Source organism: Petromyzon marinus, chromosome 14, assembly GCF_048934315.1.
Source record: "Petromyzon marinus isolate PM22_M1 ecotype Great Lakes invasive population chromosome 14, UKy_Petmar_22M1.pri1.0, whole genome shotgun sequence".
In the NCBI taxonomy this organism is placed as follows: domain Eukaryota; kingdom Metazoa; phylum Chordata; class Hyperoartia; order Petromyzontiformes; family Petromyzontidae; genus Petromyzon; species Petromyzon marinus.
This window is the reverse complement of record NC_133680.1, coordinates 16,069,093-16,084,453: the sequence shown is the minus strand read 5'-3', so window position 1 is coordinate 16,084,453 and position 15,361 is coordinate 16,069,093.

Below are 15,361 nucleotides of genomic sequence, written 5' to 3'. Positions count from 1 at the left end.
GTACATCTGTGAAACTATTGGGACATCTGTGAAACTATGGGGACATCTGTGAAACTAATGGGACATATGTTAACTATTGGGGCGTCTGTGAAACTACTGGGAAATGTGTGAAACTACTGGGACATCTGTAAAACTACTGGGACATCTGTTAAACTATTGGACATCTGTGAAACTATTGGGACATCTGTGAAACTAATGGGACATCTGTGAAACTAATGGGACATCTGTGAAACTAATGGGACATCTGTGAAACTATTGGGACATCTGTGAAACTATGGGGACATCTGTAAAAATAATGGGACATATGTGAAACTATTGGGGCGTCTGTGAAACTACTGGTACATGTGTGAAACTACTGGGACATCTCTAACACTACTGGGACATCTGTTAAACTATTGGGACATCTGTGAAACTATGGGGACATCTGTGAAACTAATGGGACATCTGTGAAACTATGGGGACATCTGTGAAACTATTGGGACATCTGTGAAACTATGGGGACATCTGTGAAACTAATGGGACATATGTGAAACTATTGGGACATCTGTGAAACTAATAGGACATATGTGAAACTATTGGGACATCTGTGAAACTATTGGGACATCTGTGAAACTACTGGTACATCTGTGAAACTATGGGGACATCTGTGAAACTATGGGGACATCTGTGAAACTATGGGGACATCTGTGAAACTATGGGGACATCTGTTAACCTACTGGGATATCTGTAAAACTACTGGGACATCTATGAAACTATTGGGACATCTGTGAAACTATGGGGACATCTGTTAACCTACTTGGACATCTGTGAAACTAATGGGACATATGTGAAACTATTGGGGCGTCTGTGAAACTACTGGGACATCTTTGAAACTACTGGGACATCTGTAAAACTACTGGGACATATGTCAACCTATTGGGACATCTGTGAAACTATTGGGACATCTGTGAAACTATTGGGACATCTGTGAAACAACTGGGACATCTGTTAAACTATTGGGACATCTGTTAAACTCCTGGGACATCTGTGAAACTATTGGGGCATGGGTGAAACTATTGGGACATCTGTAAAACTACTGGGACATCTGTTAAACTATTGGACATCTGTGAAATTATTGGGACATCTGTGAAACTAATGGGACATCTGTGAAACTATTGGGACATCTGTGAAACTATGGGGACATCTGTAAAAATAATGGGACATATGTGAAACTATTGGGAAGTCTGTGAAACTACTGGTACATGTGTGAAACTACTGGGACATCTCTAAAACCACTGGGACATCTGTTAAACTATTGGGACATCTGTGAAACTATGGGGACATCTGTGAAACTAATGGGACATATGTGAAACTATTGGGACATCTGTGAAACTAATGGGACGTATGTGAAACTATTGGGACATCTGTGAAACTATTGGGACATCTGTGAAACTATGGGGACATCTGTGAAACTAATGGGACATATGTGAAACTATTGGGACATCTGTGAAACTAATGGGACATATGTGAAACTATTGGGACATCTGTGAAACTATTGGGACATCTGTGAAACTACTGGTACATCTGTGAAACTATGTGAAACTATGGGGACATCTGTTAACCTATTGGGATATCTGTAAAACTACTGGGACATCTGTGAAACTATTGGGACATCTGTGAAACTATGGGGACATCTGTTAACCTACTGGGACATCTGTTAAACTACTGGGACATCTGTTAAACTACTGGGACATCTGTTAAACTATTGGGACATCTGTGAAACTATGGGGACATCTGTGGAACTATGGGGACATCTGTTAACCTACTGGGATATCTGTAAAACTACTGGGACATCTGTGAAACTATTGGGACATCTGTGAAACTATGGGGACATCTGTTAACCTACTTGGACATCTGTGAAACTAATGGGACATATGTGAAACTATTGGGGCGTCTGTGAAACTACTGGGACATCTTTGAAACTACTGGGACATCTGTAAAACTACTGGGACATCTGTAAAACTACTGGGACATATGTGAACCTATTGGGACATCTGTGAAACTATTGGGACATCTGTGAAACTATTGGGACATCTGTGAAACAACTGGGAAATCTGTTAAACTATTGGGACATCTGTTAAACTCCTGGGACATCTGTGAAACTATGGGGACATCTGTTAACCTACTGGGACATCTGTGAAACTACTGGGACATCTGATAAACTACTGGGACATCTGTGAAACTATTGGGACATCTGTGAAACTATGGGGACATCTGTAAAAATAATGGGACATATGTGAAACTATTGGGGCGTCTGTGAAACTACTGGTACATGTGTGAAACTACTGGGACATCTCTAAAACCACTGGGACATCTGTTAAACTATTGGGACATCTGTGAAACTATGGGGACATCTGTGAAACTAATGGGACATATGTGAAACTATTGGGACATCTGTGAAACTAATGGGACGTATGTGAAACTATTGGGACATCTGTGAAACTATTGGGACATCTGTGAAACAACTGGGACATCTGTTAAACTATTGGGACATCTGTTAAACTCCTGGGACATCTGTGAAACTATTGGGACATGGGTGAAACTATTGGGACATCTGTTAAACTATTGGGACATCTGTGAAACTACTGGTACATCTGTGAAACTATTGGGACATCTGTGAAACTATGGGGACATCTGTAAAAATAATGGGACATATGTGAAACTATTGGGGCGTCTGTGAAACTACTGGTACATCTCTAACACTACTGGGACATCTGTTAAACTATTGGGACATCTGTGAAACTATGGGGACATCTGTGAAACTAATGGGACATATGTGAAACTATTGGGACATCTGTGAAACTATTGGGACATCTGTGAAACTATTGGGACATCTGTGAAACTATGGGGACATCTGTGAAACTAATGGGACATATGTGAAACTATTGGGACATCTGTGAAACTAATGGGACATATGTGAAACTATTGGGACATCTGTGAAACTATTGGGACATCTGTGAAACTACTGGTACATCTGTGAAACTATGGGGACATCTGTGAAACTATGGGGACATCTGTGAAACTATGGGGACATCTGTTAACCTACTGGGATATCTGTAAAACTACTGGGACATCTATGAAACTATTGGGACATCTGTGAAACTATGGGGACATCTGTTAACCTACTTGGACATCTGTGAAACTAATGGGACATATGTGAAACTATTGGGGCGTCTGTGAAACTACTGGGACATCTTTGAAACTACTGGGACATCTGTAAAACTACTGGGACATATGTGAACCTATTGGGACATCTGTGAAACTATTGGGACATCTGTGAAACTATTGGGACATCTGTGAAACAACTGGTACATCTGTTAAACTATTGGGACATCTGTTAAACTGCTGGGACATCTGTGAAACTATTGGGACATGGGTGAAACTATTGGGACATCTGTTAAACTATTGGGACATCTGAGAAACTACTGGTACATCTGTGAAACTATTGGGACATCTGTGAAACTATGGGGACATCTGTAAAAATAATGGGACATATGTGAAACTATTGGGGCGTCTGTGAAACTACTGGGACATCTTTGAAACTACTGGTACATCTGTAAAACTACTGGGACATCTGTGAAACTACTGGTACATCTGTGAAACTATTGGGACATCTGTGAAACTATGGGGACATCTGTAAAAATAATGGGACATATGTGAAACTATTGGGGCATCTGTGAAACTACTGGTACATCTCTAACACTACTGGGACATCTGTTAAACTATTGGGACATCTGTGAAACTATGGGGACATCTGTGAAACTAATGGGACATATGTGAAACTATTGGGACATCTGTGAAACTATTGGGACATCTGTGAAACTATTGGGACATCTGTGAAACTATGGGGACATCTGTGAAACTAATGGGACATATGTGAAACTATTGGGACATCTGTGAAACTAATGGGACATATGTGAAACTATTGGGACATCTGTGAAACTATTGGGACATCTGTGAAACTACTGGTACATCTGTGAAACTATGGGGACATCTGTGAAACTATGGGGACATCTGTGAAACTATGGGGACATCTGTTAACCTACTGGGATATCTGTAAAACTACTGGGACATCTATGAAACTATTGGGACATCTGTGAAACTATGGGGACATCTGTTAACCTACTTGGACATCTGTGAAACTAATGGGACATATGTGAAACTATTGGGGCGTCTGTGAAACTACTGGGACATCTTTGAAACTACTGGGACATCTGTAAAACTACTGGGACATATGTGAACCTATTGGGACATCTGTGAAACTATTGGGACATCTGTGAAACTATTGGGACATCTGTGAAACAACTGGGACATCTGTTAAACTATTGGGACATCTGTTAAACTCCTGGGACATCTGTGAAACTATTGGGACATGGGTGAAACTATTGGGACATCTGTTAAACTATTGGGACATCTGAGAAACTACTGGTACATCTGTGAAACTATTGGGACATCTGTGAAACTATGGGGACATCTGTAAAAATAATGGGACATATGTGAAACTATTGGGGCGTCTGTGAAACTACTGGTACATCTCTAACACTACTGGGACATCTGTTAAACTATTGGGACATCTGTGAAACTATGGGGACATCTGTGAAACTAATGGGACATATGTGAAACTATTGGGACATCTGTGAAACTAATGGGACATATGTGAAACTATTGGGACATCTGTGAAACTATTGGGACATCTGTGAAACTATTGGGACATCTGTGAAACTATGGGGACATCTGTGAAACTAATGGGACATATGTGAAACTATTGGGACATCTGTGAAACTAATGGGACATATGTGAAACTATTGGGACATCTGTGAAACTATGGGGACATCTGTGGAACTATGGGGACATCTGTTAACCTACTGGGATATCTGTAAAACTACTGGGACATCTGTGAAACTATTGGGACATCTGTGAAACTATGGGGACATCTGTTAACCTACTTGGACATCTGTGAAACTAATGGGACATATGTGAAACTATTGGGGCGTCTGTGAAACTACTGGGACATCTTTGAAACTACTGGGACATCTGTAAAACTACTGGGACATCTGTAAAACTACTGGGACATATGTGAACCTATTGGGACATCTGTGAAACTATTGGGACATCTGTGAAACTATTGGGACATCTGTGAAACAACTGGGAAATCTGTTAAACTATTGGGACATCTGTTAAACTCCTGGGACATCTGTGAAACTATGGGGACATCTGTTAACCTACTGGGACATCTGTGAAACTACTGGGACATCTGATAAACTACTGGGACATCTGTGAAACTATTGGGACATCTGTGAAACTATGGGGACATCTGTAAAAATAATGGGACATATGTGAAACTATTGGGGCGTCTGTGAAACTACTGGTACATGTGTGAAACTACTGGGACATCTCTAAAACCACTGGGACATCTGTTAAACTATTGGGACATCTGTGAAACTATGGGGACATCTGTGAAACTAATGGGACATATGTGAAACTATTGGGACATCTGTGAAACTAATGGGACGTATGTGAAACTATTGGGACATCTGTGAAACTATTGGGACATCTGTGAAACAACTGGGACATCTGTTAAACTATTGGGACATCTGTTAAACTCCTGGGACATCTGTGAAACTATTGGGACATGGGTGAAACTATTGGGACATCTGTTAAACTATTGGGACATCTGTGAAACTACTGGTACATCTGTGAAACTATTGGGACATCTGTGAAACTATGGGGACATCTGTAAAAATAATGGGACATATGTGAAACTATTGGGGCGTCTGTGAAACTACTGGTACATCTCTAACACTACTGGGACATCTGTTAAACTATTGGGACATCTGTGAAACTATGGGGACATCTGTGAAACTAATGGGACATATGTGAAACTATTGGGACATCTGTGAAACTATTGGGACATCTGTGAAACTATTGGGACATCTGTGAAACTATGGGGACATCTGTGAAACTAATGGGACATATGTGAAACTATTGGGACATCTGTGAAACTAATGGGACATATGTGAAACTATTGGGACATCTGTGAAACTATTGGGACATCTGTGAAACTACTGGTACATCTGTGAAACTATGGGGACATCTGTGAAACTATGGGGACATCTGTGAAACTATGGGGACATCTGTTAACCTACTGGGATATCTGTAAAACTACTGGGACATCTATGAAACTATTGGGACATCTGTGAAACTATGGGGACATCTGTTAACCTACTTGGACATCTGTGAAACTAATGGGACATATGTGAAACTATTGGGGCGTCTGTGAAACTACTGGGACATCTTTGAAACTACTGGGACATCTGTAAAACTACTGGGACATATGTGAACCTATTGGGACATCTGTGAAACTATTGGGACATCTGTGAAACTATTGGGACATCTGTGAAACAACTGGTACATCTGTTAAACTATTGGGACATCTGTTAAACTGCTGGGACATCTGTGAAACTATTGGGACATGGGTGAAACTATTGGGACATCTGTTAAACTATTGGGACATCTGAGAAACTACTGGTACATCTGTGAAACTATTGGGACATCTGTGAAACTATGGGGACATCTGTAAAAATAATGGGACATATGTGAAACTATTGGGGCGTCTGTGAAACTACTGGGACATCTTTGAAACTACTGGTACATCTGTAAAACTACTGGGACATCTGTGAAACTACTGGTACATCTGTGAAACTATTGGGACATCTGTGAAACTATGGGGACATCTGTAAAAATAATGGGACATATGTGAAACTATTGGGGCATCTGTGAAACTACTGGTACATCTCTAACACTACTGGGACATCTGTTAAACTATTGGGACATCTGTGAAACTATGGGGACATCTGTGAAACTAATGGGACATATGTGAAACTATTGGGACATCTGTGAAACTATTGGGACATCTGTGAAACTATTGGGACATCTGTGAAACTATGGGGACATCTGTGAAACTAATGGGACATATGTGAAACTATTGGGACATCTGTGAAACTAATGGGACATATGTGAAACTATTGGGACATCTGTGAAACTATTGGGACATCTGTGAAACTACTGGTACATCTGTGAAACTATGGGGACATCTGTGAAACTATGGGGACATCTGTGAAACTATGGGGACATCTGTTAACCTACTGGGATATCTGTAAAACTACTGGGACATCTATGAAACTATTGGGACATCTGTGAAACTATGGGGACATCTGTTAACCTACTTGGACATCTGTGAAACTAATGGGACATATGTGAAACTATTGGGGCGTCTGTGAAACTACTGGGACATCTTTGAAACTACTGGGACATCTGTAAAACTACTGGGACATATGTGAACCTATTGGGACATCTGTGAAACTATTGGGACATCTGTGAAACTATTGGGACATCTGTGAAACAACTGGGACATCTGTTAAACTATTGGGACATCTGTTAAACTCCTGGGACATCTGTGAAACTATTGGGACATGGGTGAAACTATTGGGACATCTGTTAAACTATTGGGACATCTGAGAAACTACTGGTACATCTGTGAAACTATTGGGACATCTGTGAAACTATGGGGACATCTGTAAAAATAATGGGACATATGTGAAACTATTGGGGCGTCTGTGAAACTACTGGTACATCTCTAACACTACTGGGACATCTGTTAAACTATTGGGACATCTGTGAAACTATGGGGACATCTGTGAAACTAATGGGACATATGTGAAACTATTGGGACATCTGTGAAACTATTGGGACATCTGTGAAACTATTGGGACATCTGTGAAACTATGGGGACATCTGTGAAACTAATGGGACATATGTGAAACTATTGGGACATCTGTGAAACTAATGGGACATATGTGAAACTATTGGGACATCTGTGAAACTATTGGGACATCTGTGAAACTACTGGTACATCTGTGAAACTATGGGGACATCTGTAAAACTATGGGGACATCTGTGAAACTATGGGGACATCTGTTAACCTACTGGGATATCTGTAAAACTACTGGGACATCTATGAAACTATTGGGACATCTGTGAAACTATGGGGACATCTGTTAACCTACTTGGACATCTGTGAAACTAATGGGACATATGTGAAACTATTGGGGCGTCTGTGAAACTACTGGGACATCTTTGAAACTACTGGGACATCTGTAAAACTACTGGGACATATGTGAACCTATTGGGACATCTGTCAAACTATTGGGACATCTGTGAAACTATTGGGACATCTGTGAAACAACTGGGACATCTGTTAAACTATTGGGACATCTGTTAAACTCCTGGGACATCTGTGAAACTATTGGGACATGGGTGAAACTATTGGGACATCTGTAAAACTACTGGGAAATCTGTTAAACTATTGAACATCTGTGAAATTATTGGGACATCTGTGAAACTAATGGGACATCTGTGAAACTATTGGGACATCTGTGAAACTATGGGGACATCTGTAAAAATAATGGGACATATGTGAAACTATTGGGGCGTCTGTGAAACTACTGGTACATGTGTGAAACTACTGGGACATCTCTAAAACCACTGGGACATCTGTTAAACTATTGGGACATCTGTGAAACTATGGGGACATCTGTGAAACTAATGGGACATATGTGAAACTATTGGAACATCTGTGAAACTAATGGGACGTATGTGAAACTATTGGGACATCTGTGAAACTATGGGGACATCTGTGAAACTAATGGGACATATGTGAAACTATTGGGACATCTGTGAAACTAATGGGACATATGTGAAACTACTGGTACATCTGTGAAACTATGGGGACATCTGTTAACCTATTGGGATATCTGTAAAACTACTGGGACATCTGTGAAACTATTGGGACATCTGTGAAACTATGGGGACATCTGTTAACCTACTGGGACATCTGTGAAACTACTGGGACATCTGGTAAACTACTGGGACATCTGTTAAACTATTGGGACATCTGTGAAACTATGGGGACATCTGTGAAACTATGGGGACATCTGTTAACCTACTGGGATATCTGTAAAACTACTGGGACATCTATGAAACTATTGGGACATCTGTGAAACTATGGGGACATCTGTTAACCTACTTGGACATCTGTGAAACTAATGGGACATATGTGAAACTATTGGGGCGTCTGTGAAACTACTGGGACATCTTTGAAACTACTGGGACATCTGTAAAACTACTGGGACATATGTGAACCTATTGGGACATCTGTGAAACTATTGGGACATCTGTGAAACTATTGGGACATCTGTGAAACAACTGGGACATCTGTTAAACTATTGGGACATCTGTTAAACTCCTGGGACATCTGTGAAACTATTGGGACATGGGTGAAACTATTGGGACATCTGTTAAACTATTGGGACATCTGTGAAACTACTGGTACATCTGTGAAACTATTGGGACATCTGTGAAACTATGGGGACATCTGTGAAACTAATGGGACATTTGTGAAACTATTGGGGCGTCTGTGAAACTATTGGAATATCTGTGAAACTATGGGGTCATCTGTGAAACTAATGGGACATTTGTGAAACTATTGGGACATCTGTGAAACTATGGGGACATCTGTGAAACTAATGGGACATACGTGAAACTATTGGGACATCTGTGAAACTAATGGGACATATGTGAAACTATTGGGACATCTGTGAAACTATTGGGACATCTGTGAAACTACTGGTACATCTGTGAAACTATGGGGACATCTGTTAACCTATTGGGATGTCTGTAAAACTACTGGGACATCTGTGAAAATATTGGGACATCTGTGAAACTATGGGGACATCTGTTAACCTACTGGGACATCTGTGAAACTACTGGGACATCTGATAAACTACTGGGACATCTGTTAAACTATTGGGACATCTGTGAAACTATGGGGACATCTGTGAAACTATGGGGACATCTGTTAACCTACTGGGATATCTGTAAAACTACTGGGACATGGGTGAAACTATTGGGACATCTGTTAAACTATTGGGACATCTGTGACACTACTGGTACATCTGTGAAACTATTGGGACATCTGTGAAACTATGGGGACATCTGTGAAACTAATGGGACATATGTTAACTATTGGGGCGTCTGTGAAACTACTGGGAAATGTGTGAAACTACTGGGACATCTGTAAAACTACTGGGACATCTGTTAAACTATTGGACATCTGTGAAACTATTGGGACATCTGTGAAACTAATGGGACATCTGTGAAACTAATGGGACATCTGTGAAACTAATGGGACATCTGTGAAACTATTGGGACATCTGTGAAACTATGGGAACATCTGTAAAAATAATGGGACATATGTGAAACTATTGGGGCGTCTGTGAAACTACTGGTACATGTGTGAAACTACTGGGACATCTCTAACACTACTGGGACATCTGTTAAACTATTGGGACATCTGTGAAACTATGGGGACATCTGTGAAACTAATGGGACATCTGTGAAACTATGGGGACATCTGTGAAACAACTGGGACATCTATTAAACTATTGGGACATCTGTTAAACTCCTGGGACATCTGTGAAACTATTGGGACATGGGTGAAACTATTGGGACATCTGTTAAACTATTGGGACATCTGAGAAACTACTGGTACATCTGTGAAACTATTGGGACATCTGTGAAACTATGGGGACATCTGTAAAAATAATGGGACATATGTGAAACTATTGGGGCGTCTGTGAAACTACTGGTACATCTCTAACACTACTGGGACATCTGTTAAACTATTGGGACATCTGTGAAACTATGGGGACATCTGTGAAACTAATGGGACATATGTGAAACTATTGGGACATCTGTGAAACTATTGGGACATCTGTGAAACTATTGGGACATCTGTGAAACTATGGGGACATCTGTGAAACTAATGGGACATATGTGAAACTATTGGGACATCTGTGAAACTAATGGGACATATGTGAAACTATTGGGACATCTGTGAAACTATTGGGACATCTGTGAAACTACTGGTACATCTGTGAAACTATGGGGACATCTGTAAAACTATGGGGACATCTGTGAAACTATGGGGACATCTGTTAACCTACTGGGATATCTGTAAAACTACTGGGACATCTATGAAACTATTGGGACATCTGTGAAACTATGGGGACATCTGTTAACCTACTTGGACATCTGTGAAACTAATGGGACATATGTGAAACTATTGGGGCGTCTGTGAAACTACTGGGACATCTTTGAAACTACTGGGACATCTGTAAAACTACTGGGACATATGTGAACCTATTGGGACATCTGTCAAACTATTGGGACATCTGTGAAACTATTGGGACATCTGTGAAACAACTGGGACATCTGTTAAACTATTGGGACATCTGTTAAACTCCTGGGACATCTGTGAAACTATTGGGACATGGGTGAAACTATTGGGACATCTGTAAAACTACTGGGAAATCTGTTAAACTATTGAACATCTGTGAAATTATTGGGACATCTGTGAAACTAATGGGACATCTGTGAAACTATTGGGACATCTGTGAAACTATGGGGACATCTGTAAAAATAATGGGACATATGTGAAACTATTGGGGCGTCTGTGAAACTACTGGTACATGTGTGAAACTACTGGGACATCTCTAAAACCACTGGGACATCTGTTAAACTATTGGGACATCTGTGAAACTATGGGGACATCTGTGAAACTAATGGGACATATGTGAAACTATTGGAACATCTGTGAAACTAATGGGACGTATGTGAAACTATTGGGACATCTGTGAAACTATGGGGACATCTGTGAAACTAATGGGACATATGTGAAACTATTGGGACATCTGTGAAACTAATGGGACATATGTGAAACTACTGGTACATCTGTGAAACTATGGGGACATCTGTTAACCTATTGGGATATCTGTAAAACTACTGGGACATCTGTGAAACTATTGGGACATCTGTGAAACTATGGGGACATCTGTTAACCTACTGGGACATCTGTGAAACTACTGGGACATCTGTTAAACTACTGGGACATCTGTTAAACTATTGGGACATCTGTGAAACTATGGGGACATCTGTGAAACTATGGGGACATCTGTTAACCTACTGGGATATCTGTAAAACTACTGGGACATCTATGAAACTATTGGGACATCTGTGAAACTATGGGGACATCTGTTAACCTACTTGGACATCTGTGAAACTAATGGGACATATGTGAAACTATTGGGGCGTCTGTGAAACTACTGGGACATCTTTGAAACTACTGGGACATCTGTAAAACTACTGGGACATATGTGAACCTATTGGGACATCTGTGAAACTATTGGGACATCTGTGAAACTATTGGGACATCTGTGAAACAACTGGGACATCTGTTAAACTATTGGGACATCTGTTAAACTCCTGGGACATCTGTGAAACTATTGGGACATGGGTGAAACTATTGGGACATCTGTTAAACTATTGGGACATCTGTGAAACTACTGGTACATCTGTGAAACTATTGGGACATCTGTGAAACTATGGGGACATCTGTGAAACTAATGGGACATTTGTGAAACTATTGGGGCGTCTGTGAAACTATTGGAATATCTGTGAAACTATGGGGTCATCTGTGAAACTAATGGGACATTTGTGAAACTATTGGGACATCTGTGAAACTATGGGGACATCTGTGAAACTAATGGGACATACGTGAAACTATTGGGACATCTGTGAAACTAATGGGACATATGTGAAACTATTGGGACATCTGTGAAACTATTGGGACATCTGTGAAACTACTGGTACATCTGTGAAACTATGGGGACATCTGTTAACCTATTGGGATGTCTGTAAAACTACTGGGACATCTGTGAAAATATTGGGACATCTGTGAAACTATGGGGACATCTGTTAACCTACTGGGACATCTGTGAAACTACTGGGACATCTGATAAACTACTGGGACATCTGTTAAACTATTGGGACATCTGTGAAACTATGGGGACATCTGTGAAACTATGGGGACATCTGTTAACCTACTGGGATATCTGTAAAACTACTGGGACATGGGTGAAACTATTGGGACATCTGTTAAACTATTGGGACATCTGTGACACTACTGGTACATCTGTGAAACTATTGGGACATCTGTGAAACTATGGGGACATCTGTGAAACTAATGGGACATATGTTAACTATTGGGGCGTCTGTGAAACTACTGGGAAATGTGTGAAACTACTGGGACATCTGTAAAACTACTGGGACATCTGTTAAACTATTGGACATCTGTGAAACTATTGGGACATCTGTGAAACTAATGGGACATCTGTGAAACTAATGGGACATCTGTGAAACTAATGGGACATCTGTGAAACTATTGGGACATCTGTGAAACTATGGGGACATCTGTAAAAATAATGGGACATATGTGAAACTATTGGGGCGTCTGTGAAACTACTGGTACATGTGTGAAACTACTGGGACATCTCTAACACTACTGGGACATCTGTTAAACTATTGGGACATCTGTGAAACTATGGGGACATCTGTGAAACTAATGGGACATCTGTGAAACTATGGGGACATCTGTGAAACTATTGGGACATCTGTGAAACTATGGGGACATCTGTGAAACTAATGGGACATATGTGAAACTATTGGGACATCTGTGAAACTAATGGGACATATGTGAAACTATTGGGACATCTGTGAAACTATTGGGACATCTGTGAAACTACTGGTACATCTGTGAAACTATGGGGACATCTGTGAAACTATGGGGACATCTGTGAAACTATGGGGACATCTGTGAAACTATGGGGACATCTGTTAACCTACTGGGATATCTGTAAAACTACTGGGACATCTATGAAACTATTGGGACATCTGTGAAACTATGGGGACATCTGTTAACCTACTTGGACATCTGTGAAACTAATGGGACATATGTGAAACTATTGGGGCGTCTGTGAAACTACTGGGACATCTTTGAAACTACTGGGACATCTGTAAAACTACTGGGACATATGTCAACCTATTGGGACATCTGTGAAACTATTGGGACATCTGTGAAACTATTGGGACATCTGTGAAACAACTGGGACATCTGTTAAACTATTGGGACATCTGTTAAACTCCTGGGACATCTGTGAAACTATTGGGGCATGGGTGAAACTATTGGGACATCTGTAAAACTACTGGGACATCTGTTAAACTATTGGACATCTGTGAAATTATTGGGACATCTGTGAAACTAATGGGACATCTGTGAAACTATTGGGACATCTGTGAAACTATGGGGACATCTGTAAAAATAATGGGACATATGTGAAACTATTGGGGCGTCTGTGAAACTACTGGTACATGTGTGAAACTACTGGGACATCTCTAAAACCACTGGGACATCTGTTAAACTATTGGGACATCTGTGAAACTATGGGGACATCTGTGAAACTAATGGGACATATGTGAAACTATTGGGACATCTGTGAAACTAATGGGACGTATGTGAAACTATTGGGACATATGTGAAACTATTGGGACATCTGTGAAACTAATGGGACATATGTGAAACTATTGGGACATCTGTGAAACTATTGGGACATCTGTGAAACTACTGGTACATCTGTGAAACTATGTGAAACTATGGGGGCATCTGTTAACCTATTGGGATATCTGTAAAACTACTGGGACATCTGTGAAACTATTGGGACATCTGTGAAACTATGGGGACATCTGTTAACCTACTGGGACATCTGTGAAACTACTGGGACATCTGTTAAACTACTGGGACATCTGTTAAACTATTGGGACATCTGTGAAACTATGGGGACATCTGTGAAACTATGGGGACATCTGTTAACCTACTGGGATATCTGTAAAACTACTGGGACATCTATGAAACTATTGGGACATCTGTGAAACTATGGGGACATCTGTTAACCTACTTGGACATCTGTGAAACTAATGGGACATATGTGAAACTATTGGGGCGTCTGTGAAACTACTGGGACATCTTTGAAACTACTGGGACATCTGTAAAACTACTGGGACATCTGTAAAACTACTGGGACATATGTGAACCTATTGGGACATCTGTGAAACTATTGGGACATCTGTGAAAATATTGGGACATCTGTGAAACAACTGGGAAATCTGTTAAACTATTGGGACATCTGTTAAACTCCTGGGACATCTGTGAAACTATGGGGACATCTGTTAACCTACTGGGACATCTGTGAAACTACTGGGACATCTGATAAACTACTGGGACATCTGTTAAACTATTGGGACATCTGTGAAACTATGGGGACATCTGTTAACCTACTTGGACATCTGTGAAACTATTGGGGCGTCTGTG